Genomic DNA, 12,721 nt, shown 5'->3' on the forward strand with positions numbered 1-12,721 from the left:
TGTTGCGACGGTCAATTGGTGAAAAGAGGACATAATGATTCGACAAAACAAGATGTCGCTTTGGCCGAGTGGTTAAGGCGTGTGCCTGCTAAGTACATGGGGTTTCCCCGCGAGAGTTCGAATCTCTCAGGCGACGGTTCTTTTTTTATTTACTCATCAGTTAAGATTTTACTTTTGTCTATCATTATTTGAAACCTTTAGGGGTCGTTTGGTATAAGGTATAAGGGGTATAAAGATTTAATACCACCTTAATACTCTGTTTGGTTAGTAAACCAGGTATAATTAACAACCGGGATAACTTATACCTTATAAAAGGTGGGGTAATTAACATCTGTATAACTTATACCTTCTTCTTAGAAATTATGCAATTGTCATTCTTAATATAACATACCAAACAATGAATAAACAACAATCCCAGCATAACTTATCCCAATATAACTTATACCGGTATAAATCATATTCCAACCAAACGACCCCTTAATTAATGCATCTTAAGTTAGACAAACTTGTAATCACATCCGTTAATATTTTAACTTTTGATAGAACTAATATTAAGTGTTTGAAATTAACTTTAAATTTACTATTTCACGATCCTAGTATAATTGGCCTCCTCAATCAATAAAACCTTCTCATAGGGTTTGTGATCCTTTGAGCTGATTTCTGCATCTCAAGATTTTTTCACTAACCTATCTTTATCATCATTTGAAAGTTGTAGTTCTATATGTTTTATTATTGTTCTTGTTTGCTTGGTTTTGGTGGTTTAAGATGATTTCTCCGGCTTTATTTTGGTTGGTGAGCCCTGTTTAATTTTCTCGTATCTGTATTATATAATTGAAATTTTTTGGTGGAATGACGACCCAACTAAGTGGGTTTCATATATTTAATTACATTCACTATAATGTTACAATACAAAGAATGGGAATGCAATAAATACAAAGTTATAAATATGACAATACAATAAATCAAAGATAATTATAGTAAATGCTAATTATCATGTAAATAAATGCTAATCTTCTAAATAAATGTTGAATATTCCCTAACACCCTCCGTCAATCTGAGCGGGAGGATCGAACGTTTAGATTGCTAACCAAATCAATGAATCTGGTTGAAGGTAGTTTTCGCGATCCAAAATCTCACATGTCGTGATGGCGCCTATCGCAATACTAGGCAAGTCGACAACTCACAATAACCACACCTCTTTAATTTAAAACAATACTAAAATAAGCTTGAATGATAAAAAATCTCATAATAACTGGAAGAAAACACAGTGACTCAATACAAAATTTCAAAGAAATCTGGATGTCACCAAGTACATGAGCATCTATACAATAACATGGTCTGACTGCTAAAACACAGTCTAGGAAGGTAGAACAGTATAAGTAAACTAAAAAGAAAAAGGAGGAGAGTGAAGGTCTATGGACGCCAAGGCAGCTACCTCGATAGTGTCCGAACTGATAAAGCTCTAAAGATAGCAACCGCCGTGCCCGGAAGTACCTAGATATGCACAAGAAGTGCAGAGTATAGTATGAGTAAGACCGACCAATGTACTTAATAAGTAACAAGACTAACCTTGGGCTGAAAGCAGCGACGAGCTCAGAAAGGTACAGTCTAAATCCAGACAAATCACAATAATAACTCAGAGAGAATCCCAATAATCAATTTATAGCCAGTTCAAAAATGTAGACATGCTTTCAAGAAATTAACAGTTTAAGCTCAATATGGATGAAATATGCTAAGTATGACTGATATAAGAAATGTTGCACCTCTATATCTATTTGTTAGTGTGCATGTCGCATGTAATGCATCACAATGATGGCCTCGCGTACTCCCTTTCTCAGAGTACTCAATCTGTCTGTCTCAACTGTCAATCATCATACTCAGTCACTCAGTATTGTGCGGTACTTGCGCTCACTACTGGTAAGTCAGACTCCAGAGGGCGGATCCTGCCCAAGCGCTAATATAAAGCCAATCTGGCCTGCTGCGGTGTGCAGCCCGATCCTATAATAATAAAGCCTAAAAGGCTTGATGCGGCTGCAACCCGATCCATATAATAATAATATATATAAAGCCAAAAGGCCTACTGCGGCGTGTAGTCCGATCAACCAACCTCACTCACCACAAGACTTTTAGGCCACAACTCAGTCATCAATCTCTCCAGCCTCTCGGGTCACAAATCTCATGCTAATTAGCCCAAACAATAATATATGATACAACAATAAATAGTAACAGAGACTGCGATATGATATGCAAATAAAGGATATGACTGAGTACGAAATTGCCATCTAATCAAATAATTCAACAGTAGAAATGACCCCAGTGGGTCTCAACCAGATAAGAATATAGCCTAACATGATTTCTAATGTGATTGCAGCTCAATTACTCTAGCACATAGGGATCACATGAATAGCAACAAGTTTCGATGACTACATAGTACCGCGGAATCGACTAGGTCACAATTACCACGGTGCACGCCCACACGCCCGTCACCTCAACACCAACCACATAACACATAATTCGGGGATTCATACCCTCAGAACCAAGTTTAGAAGTGTTACTTACTTCAAAACTGTGCAAATATCTACTCCAATAAGCCCTTGCCTCGCGAATCGGCCTCCAAACGCCTCGAATCTAGCCACAAAAAACTCGATACAATCAACACAAACTATAGAAATCAATTCCACATGACAAAGCTAAGTACTTTAAAAAAAGTTAAAAAGTCAACTCAAAAGTCAACCCCGGGCCCACGTCTTGCAATCCGATAAAATTAATAAAATCCGATCACCCATTCAACCACGAATCCAACCATACCTAAACTACTCAATTCTGATCACAACTCCACCTTCAAATCCCCAAATTAAAGCTGATGAAGTTTCTACAATTTTTCCAACCCAAAACACTAATTAAATGATAAAAACAATAATAGATTCATATATATTAACCAAATCCGAGTTAAAATCATTTACCCCAATCAATTTCTTGAAAATCCCTCTAAGAACCGCCTCAATCCAAGCTCCCAAAGTCCAATTATGAAATATAACTCAAACCCTCATTTTTGATATTTAACAATCTGCCCAGTTGTTCCTCTTCACGATCGCGGAAAGACCCTCTCGATCGCGAAGAACAAAAATTAGCTGCCCTCAAATTGCTCTTCGTGAACGCAAATAACCCACCGTGAACGCGACTCACAGGCTCATCAACCTACGCGATCGCGAAGAACAAATCGCATGAACTCCAGCCTCCTCCTTACTTTTTCGCGAACGCGACCTAACACGCACGTTCTCGTAGCACTGCCTCCCCCAGCTTCGCGATCGCGAACACCTTCTCAAGACGCATATCACAAAATCCCCAGCTGCCTACAACACTCTTCGCGATCGCGATCCCCCACTCGCGATCGCGTATAAGGAAGCCAGTAACAGAAAAATCAGCAATTCCTCCAAGTTCAAAAATGCGCCGAACATGATCCAAATCACACCTCGAGGCCCCGGGACCTCAACCAAACATACCAACAAGTCCTAAAATATCATACAAACTCGCTCGAAAGCATCAAATCACATCAAACAACACTAAAATCACGAATTGCGCATCGATTCAAGCCTAATGAACTTATGAACTTCTAACTTCCCAAACTAATGCCGAAACATACCAAACCAACTCCGATTAACCTCAAATTTTGCACACAAGTCATAAATGACACAACGGAACTATTCCAACTTCCAAAACTAAAATCCGAGTCCGGTAACCACAAAGTCAACTCTCGGTCAAATTTCTCAACTCTCCAAACTTCTATTTTTTCAATTTTCGCCCATTCAAGCCAAAATTATCTACAGACCTCCAAATCAACATCCGAACACACTCCTAAGTTCAAAATCACCATAAGGAGATATCGAAACCATGAAAACTCAATTCCGGAGTCATTTGCACATAAGTCAACATCCAGTCAACTCTTTCGACATAGGTTTTCAACCTTGGGACTAAGTGTCCCAATTCATTCTGAAACATCTCCGGAATCAAACCAACCAGCCCGACAAGTCACATATCAATAAATGAGTATAGAAGAATTAATAAATGGGGAAACGGGGCTATAATACTCAAAACGACCGGCCGGGTTGTTACATCTTCCCCCTCTTAAACAAACATTCGTCCTCGAACGGGTCTAGAATCATACCTGGAGTCTCAAATAGGCGTGGATATCTGCTCCGCATCTCCCGCTCGGTCTCCCAGGTAGCCTCATCGACTGACTGACCTCTCCACTACACCTTCACTGAAGCTATGTTCTTTGACCTCAACTTTCGAACCTGCCGATCCAAAATGGCCACCGGCTCAGCATCATAAGTCAAATCACTATCCAACTGAAACCTTGCTAAAGTCCAAAACATGAGACGGATCGCCGACATACTTCCGGAGCATGGAAACATGAAATATTGGATGAACACCCGACAGACTAGGTGGCAATGCAAGCTTGTAAGCCACCTCTCCAATCCTCTCAAGCACCTCAAAAGGCCAAATATGAGATTGTAGCACTCATATTGTTTGAAATAAAATACAAGGATTGTCGCAATATTTTTTGGTCTCGATTATTTTTTGACGCAATTTATTATCTACAGTGTTGATATTGGATTTTTTGTATTATGTTGAAGGTGAATGCTTATTGAGAAGTCCATAGTTTTGTCCGTTGCATCCGGTTATTGTTCGAGTATAGGCAGTAAATTTTACTTTAGTATTTAACATATATTCATATAGAAAAAATTTGGTTTTCGTGGTTTTTATTTGTTGGAAAGTCTCCAGTGAATTAATGAAAGATAATGAAACTGAAGAAACAAAACCGAGGAAGCAGTCTAAAAATAAATTGACATATGAAGGCATTATCAAAAGAGTGGGAAATTGAAGGTAATATGTTGTATAAATTGTGCATTAAAATTATATTACAGATTGTCTTAAGTTGAAACAAACCATACGTCTTGTGTAAAAGAATGATCCTTGGAAAACAATTTGATTATTTTGGCTAGAGGAAAAAAATCATGACTTGAAAAAGCTTAATTAGCATCGTTCATTAAATTAAATATTGAGATTGTCTAAGGTTATGATTGGCTAAAATTTGTTTCATAAAACACGTTCAAGAAAAAATAAACAAACAAAAAATTGTTTTTGAATCAAGCTAGAGTTTACTTTTAGAAAGTTCTGATTTAAATAGGAATTAACAAAGAACATGAAAATTAAAATACTGACATCAGTTGGGGATTAGCTGAAACATCAAATTCTTTTTTAATTTTATCACGAATACCATAATACCCCTTCTAGGAATGTATAACTGTAGTGACGCATAACTCAAAGTTGTACACACTTAGCTTATTTATTTAATTTTCTTAATTTAAAGTATTCAAGAACTTCTTTCTACACTCACTATCAGACAAAATAAGTTCATGCGGGAAACAAATTCTTAAAATCTCTTTGCTCATCTATGAAGAACTCAACGACTACGTACATTGTGTAAGCACAGAATAAACTTTTAGGATAAGGTTTGTGTTTCTTTCTTTTTTCCTTCTTTTGTAACTTATTCTTCATGTGATGTTGCTTTATCATAATTTTTTTTTTTTTTGTACTTTAACTTTTGTATTATTGCATTATAATTAAGCTGGAACTATGTGTTTATATGTAGCAAGTGCTGAAATAGATACGTCAACTCATTTGTAGCTTTTGATGTTACCTATATTTCTTGAAATGCCTGCTCTTTTTGAGCTTTAAAGTATGTTCTTACGTCTTGTCTCATTATCTTTATTTTAATCAAACATTCCTTAAAGATTAGTTGTGATATTTATCTAAGTATATATGTATGAGCATGTCCGTGTTCATAGCTTTTATCAAATATTGAATCTTTGTTATTCCTAATTTTATCTAAAATTTTTGGCAAAATCTTTGGCCAAACGGGTCCTAAGTTTATTTCTCGTCTCGATACAATCCAACTGACTCTTTCAATTTTAAGACATTGCTTTAATTTTGTTGTGATATTTTCAGAAAGGTGGACAAATGTCCATCCATGTGGCAAGATGCATGCAAGTAAAGTGGACAAATGTCCATCCATGTGGTAAGATGCATGCAAGTCTTGAAAATCATACTTGACAAATGACAAGAAAAGCCTTAAGCTTTTTTGCCTATAAAAGGGTCTTCCCTTAAGCCAATTTCACACAGCAAAAACATCATTTCTCTCCTTTCCTTTCAGGCCTCTCTTCTTCCTTTGTTGTCCAATATTAAATATTAACTATTTCCTTTCTTATTTACTTTTCCTACTAGCTAGCTGGGTTTATAATTTAATATTTTGCTGATTCCTGTATCCTCCCAAATAGAGGTAGACTTGTTTAATCCTGAAAAGACATTTCCTGCTAAAATATTTTCTTAGGACAGTGCCTAGCACGACTCAAGTCAATCCGTGTATCCGCTTACAAATAATATTGAAGCAGTGTTATTATTGAAATTCTTGCTCTCAATTACTACAATCTAAGAAACTATGGCAAACACCACTGATGCTGAAAATACTACTGATACTACCAAAAATGGGGCTACCTCCGCTGCCCCAGTTCAGTTGCACTATCATATGCCAGGCCATTTCCAGATGTGTCGAATAGCGAAATTTTCGCCAATGAAAATTTCAAGCGCTGGCAAGAACGTATTTTCTCATTGCTTGATTTCCATGGTGTTGCACATGCACTGCTTCATCCACAATCTAGTCCAGATACTGATAATAAAATAGTGGAATCATGGCAACATGCCAACAAGTTATGCCGTCATACTATATTGCAAACTATTTCTAATGAACTGTTTGACGTGTATTGCAGCTACAAAGAAGCAAAAGCTATCTAGGAAGCCTTAATTAAAAAATTCACTGTTGAAGATGCTACAAAACAAAAATTTATAGTAGGAAAATTTTATCAGTGGCGGATGAGAGATGATAAAGAGATGAACGTACAAATCAACGAATTTCAAAAATTGTTAGAAGACTTGAAGGCCGAGGGGATGTCTTTACCAGAAAAGTTTGCTGCTGGAGTACTAATTGAGAAGCTACCTGACTCATGGAGTGACTACAAAAACAACTTAAAGCACAAACAAAAAAATTTCACTATTGAGGAAATTGTGACCCACATCCTAATTGAAGATTCCAATAGAAAAGACTCTGCCAAAGCTAGGATGACAGCTCTTAAAGCAAACTTAGTGCAAAGCAACAACAACAACCGCAAAAGGTATGAGAATACGTCTCAAGGTTGCAAGCCTAAAAATCCTAATCTTAAAAGAAAAAAGGGCTCTTGTTTTGTTTGTGGAAAACCAGGCCATCATGCCTCACACTGAAGGTACAGAGCAGGAAATGACAAAGAAAAAACTAATACTCCTAAAGCTAACTTAGCTGAAGGAGGTGATATTATTGCAGCTGTCATTTCTCAAGTAAACATTGTAGCACATGCAAAAGAATGGGTGATAGATTATGGGGCTACTCGGCACATTTGTACAAATCGAGAAGCATTTTCCTCTTATACTCCTGTAGAGGATGATAGAGAAGAGGTCTACCTTGGAGACTCAAGTACTACAAAAGTCTTGGGTAAGGGTAAAGTTCTCCTGAAACTTACTTCGGGAAAAACTTTAGCCCTTGTTGATGTACTGCATGTTCCAACTATGAGGGCAAACTTGATCTGTGTATCCTTGTTGGGAAGAGACGGAGTGAAAGTGTCATTTGAATCTGATAAGATCATAATGACCAAAAATAATGTGTTTGTGGGAAAAGGCTATTGTAACCAAGGACTCTTTGTACTTAATGTTTCTAATGTTATCAATGGAAATATATCTGCTTCTGCTTATATGGTTGAGTCTATCTCGTTATGGCATGCTAGATTAGGACACATTAATATCGTATATACAAAGAAAATGCATATACTCGGATTAATATCTGGTTTAGACTCAAATAGTATTGACAAGTGTGAAATATGTGCTGAAGCTAAAAGTACTAGAAAAACCTATTTTTCCGTAAATAGAGAAACTGAATTGTTATCTTTAATTCACACTGATTTAGGCGACTTGAAGCAGACTATGACTAAAGGTGGTAAAAGATATTATGTGACTTTTATTGATGATTTTTCTAGGTATACTAAGTTGTATTTGCTTAGAAATAAAGATGATTCCTTTAATGCTTTTATTTCTTATAAAACTGAGGTTGAAAATCAACTTAGTAGAAGAATCAAGAGAATAGATCAGATAGAGGTGGATAATATATATCTTTAAATGTTTTTTGTGAAAAAGAAGGAATAGTTCATGAAGTAACTCCGCCTTATTCACCCGAGTCAAATGGGGTAGCTGAAAGAAAAAATAGAACATTGAAAGAGATGATGAACTCTATGCTGGTTAGTTCTAATGCACCTGGTAATTTGTGGGGTGAAGCTATATTATCTGCATGTCACTTGCAAAATAGAATACCACATAGAAGAACTGGCAAAACTCCTTGTGAACTGTGGAGGGGTTATAAATCTAATTTGAAATATTTAAAAGTGTGGGGGTGCCTTGCTAAACATCTGTTGCCTAAATCTAAAAAGAGAAAAATAGGTTCTAAAACTGCTGATTGTATGCTTATTGGATATGCTAAACATAATGCTGCATATAGATTTTTTGTTTAAAAAGTGATGCGCTTGATTGCAATACTATAATTGAGATAAAGAATGCTGAGTTCTTTGAATATATTTATCCACTGTCTGAAAAAATTTCTCATACACTTGTTGAATCAAATAATAAAATTACCTCTAATGAGGAACTAAGAAGGAGCAAAAGGCCTAGGAAAGAATATTTTTCATATGAAAATGATTTTCAAACTTTTCTTGTCGATAATGAACCATCAAATTATTTTGAAGCTATATTTTCTTCAGATTCTAAATATTGGAAAGAGGAAATAAAAGTTGAAATTGATTCTATTAAGAAAAATAATACATGGATTTTAACTGATTTACCTCCTGGTGCAAACCCTATTGATTGTAAATGGATTTTCAAAAGGAAATTTAATCCTGATAGATCTTTAGATAAATATAAAGCTCGGTTAGTAGCAAAAGGATTTTCTCAAAAACAAAATATAGATTATTTTGATACATTAGCACTAGTGACTAGAATTTTTTCTATTCGAGTTTTAATTGCCTTAGCTTCAATTCGTAAGCTTTTTATCCACCAAATGGATGTCAAAATTGCTTTCTAAATGGTGATTTAGAAGAAGAAATTTATATGGTTCAACCTGAAGGCTGTGTCATTCCTGGACAAGAAAATAAAGTTTGTAAATTAATTAAATCTCTTTATGGCCTTAAACAAGCTCCTAAGCAATGGTATGAGAAATTTGAACAAGTCTTACTGAGAGACGGGTTTTCTTCAGTGGAGGTGGATAAATGTGTTTATACTAAAATGGTAGACAATGAATATGTGATAATATGTCTGTATGTTGATGACATGCTTATATTTGGTACAAATTTAAATATTGTGCAAAATACGATGTTATTTCTATCTGCTAATTTTGATATGAAAGATCTGGGTGAAGTAAATACAATATTCGGAGTTAAAGTTATAAGGAGTGAAGATGGAATAATGTTGTCACAAGAACATTATGTTGAGAGACTTCTTAAGAAACTTGAATATCTTAATGTCACATCTGTGAGCACTCCTTTTGATGCTAACTCTCAGTTGAAAAAGAATAATGGTGACCCAGTTGTTCAGTCTAAATATGCGCAAATTATTGGGAGTATGATGCATTTAATGAATTTTACAAGGCCTGATATAGCCTATGCAGTGTGTAGACTGAGTAGATATACTCATAATCCCAACAGAGAGCGTTGGTCTGCATTAAATAGGCTAATAAAATATTTGAGAGGAACCATGAATTATGATATCCTATGTAGTGGATTTCCTTCTACTTTAGAAGGGTACAGTGATGCAAACTGGATCTCTGATTCAGATGAGACAAAATCCACTAGTGTTTATGTATTCACCCTTGGTGGCGGTGCAATATCGTGGAAATCAGCTAAACAGACGATCATCGCTAGATCGACTATGGAATCAGAGTTTGTAGCTCTGGAGTTAGCTGGTTTTGAGACTGAGTGGCTAAGAAACTTCTTAGCTAATATCCCTTTAATAAAGGACGTATTGCCTCATGTGTCTATGCATTGTGATTGTCAAACGGCAATAGTGTAACGATCTGACCGGTCATTTCATGAGTTACCGCTCCGTTTCTCCCATTTTTTCTTCTTTATGTATTGTTCAGATTCATTTCATCGTATCATGTCGGTAGGTTCGGGTTTGGAGTAGTTTTGAAATGTTAGGAGACACTTAGTCTCTTAAATTGGCCTTTTAGTTGGAAAAGTCAACCGAAAGTTGACTTGTGTGAAAACGATCTCGGAATTTGGTTTTTATGATTCGTATAGCTTCGTGAGGTGATTTGGGACTTAGGAGCGTGATCAGAATGTATTTTGGAGGTCCGTGGTAGATTTAGGCTTGAATTGGCGAAATTGGAATTTTGACGTTTTACGGTTGGTAGTGGAGATTTTGATATAGGGGTCGGAATGGAATTCCGGAAATTAGAGTAGGTCCGTTGTGTCATTTGGGACGTGTGTGCAAAATTTCAGGTCATTCGGATGAGGTTTGATAGACTTTTTGATCGAAAGCTGAATTTGGAAGTTTTGGAATTTCTTAGGTTTGAATCCGATGATGATTTGATGTTTGATGTTGGTTTGAGCGTTCCGAAGGTTGGAACAAGTTTGAATGATGTTATGGGATATGTTGGCATGTTTGGTTGAGGTTCCGAGGGCCTCGGGTGAGTTTCGGGAGGTTAACGGACCAAATCCTTATTTTGGAAAGCAGCAGATTTCTGGTATTTTGTTGCAGAAAAAGTGTTCTTCGCGTTCGCGAAGGTATGGCCAGTCAAAGGTACGCGAACGCGAGAAGTTGGATGCGTTCGCGAAGAGTAAAGTGGAGCAGCTGGGTCCCCTGGTAGTTGTTCATCGCGTTCGCGTAGGTGATGTTGCGTTCGCGATGGCTTGGAAGGCGGAGGCATCGCGTTCGCGTAGGTGATGACGCGTTCGCGAAAGAGGATTTTTGGTCAATGGAATTTTTGTGCTTCGCAAACGCGAGGCTTTGACTGCGTTCGCAAAGAAGGAATTTTTGGCCTGGGCAGAATGTTTAAATACCCATCTTCGCGATTTTTGGTCTATTTTCCACCATTGTTGAGAGATTTTGAAGCTCTTTGAGAGCGATTGAAGAGGGAATCGAAGGGAAACACTTGGAGGTAAGATTTTTGAACTCAATACTCGATTCTATGATGAATTCTACCTAATTAAACATGAAATTAGTGGGATTTAAAGCCTAAATTGGGAGTTAGGGCTTGAAATTGGAGACTTTGATTTGAGGATTTGAGGGGTCGTTTGTGGTCGGATTTTGATGTATTTGATATGTATGAACTCGTGAGAGTGTAAGGATTCTAGTTTTGTGATTTTTATCAGAATCCGAGACATGGGCCCGGGGGTCGGGTTTGGCCAATTTTGGGATTTATTAATGTAAATTGATTATTTTCGCATGGGCTTCGTCCCCTTAGCATATATTGATGTTATAATTCTGATTTTGGATAGATTCGACGCTAGTTGAGGCCCAGTCGAGAGGCAAGGGCGTCGCGGAGTAGTATTTCATCCGGTTTGAGGTAAGTAACCATTGTAAATCTAGACCTGAGGGTATGAAACCCCGGAATTTCATACTATTTGATAAATGAGGTGAGGCACATGCTAGGTAACGGGCGTGTGAGCATGCACCCGTAGGGATTGTGACTTGGTCCGTCCCGTGGCGATTGTATAGTTGCATATTTTGATATATTGTATATGATATCCATGTGTTTTTAGCAATTGGTTTGTTAACTTGGGCTGAATGCCATGTTTGGGGCCTTTTTACTGACCTGTTTAGACCCTTAGGGGTATTTTTACTACTTCCTCACTCTATTTGATTTGAAAGCATATCCTCAGTCATGTTTTACCTGCTTATTGATTAATCCGGTCATTGCTCTATTTCTTAATATATGAAAACTTTTTGGGATGAGTTTCCCTGATTTTCACTAATATGCCCGAGTGGCCATGAGGTTAATGACTGAGAGAGGTTGAGGACCTAATGGTGAAGATTATATATACATATTATGGATCGGTCTGCACGCCACAACGATATTATACATATATTATAGATCGGGCTGCACGCCGCAGTGATATTATATGGATCGGGTTGCACGCCGCAGCGATATGTATTGGGTCGGGCTGAGCGCCGCAGCGATATGACGCTTGGGCTGTAGGAGCCCCTCCGGAGTCTGTACACCCCAGTGAGCGTAGTCGACTATATACTACGGATCAGGCTGCACGCCGCATCGGTTATTATTATTATTATTGTGAGATATCTATTGAGCTGGAGTGCTGAGTGTGAGTACTAATTGACGAGAGCTGAGTCACGAGTGACTGAGAGGCTTGCCCGAGAGGCTATACTTATGAGTGATACCTTGCCCGAGGGGCTTGTTTATAACATTTTGCTGCTTTCACTCCTCTTTTATACTGAGCCTCTATTGAAAAATGTTGAATAAATGTCTTAAAGGATTTTAATTGAAACTGGAGTTTTATGCGATAACTGATTATTGAACTGCAGATTTGACTTGATATTTCTGTTGAGATTTCTTATATGATTTTAAATG

The 12,721-nt window shown here is 37.2% G+C and overlaps 1 non-coding gene across 1 annotated transcript; it reads left to right on the forward strand.

The window, feature by feature from the left end:
• Window positions 1–54: 54 nt before the first annotated feature.
• Window positions 55–136, forward strand: TRNAS-GCU. The gene has a single exon. It is a non-coding gene; the product is annotated as a tRNA-Ser (tRNA).
• Window positions 137–12,721: the final 12,585 nt, after the last annotated feature.

Source organism: Nicotiana attenuata, unplaced genomic scaffold (genome assembly GCF_001879085.1).
Source record: "Nicotiana attenuata strain UT unplaced genomic scaffold, NIATTr2, whole genome shotgun sequence".
Classification (NCBI taxonomy): domain Eukaryota; kingdom Viridiplantae; phylum Streptophyta; class Magnoliopsida; order Solanales; family Solanaceae; genus Nicotiana; species Nicotiana attenuata.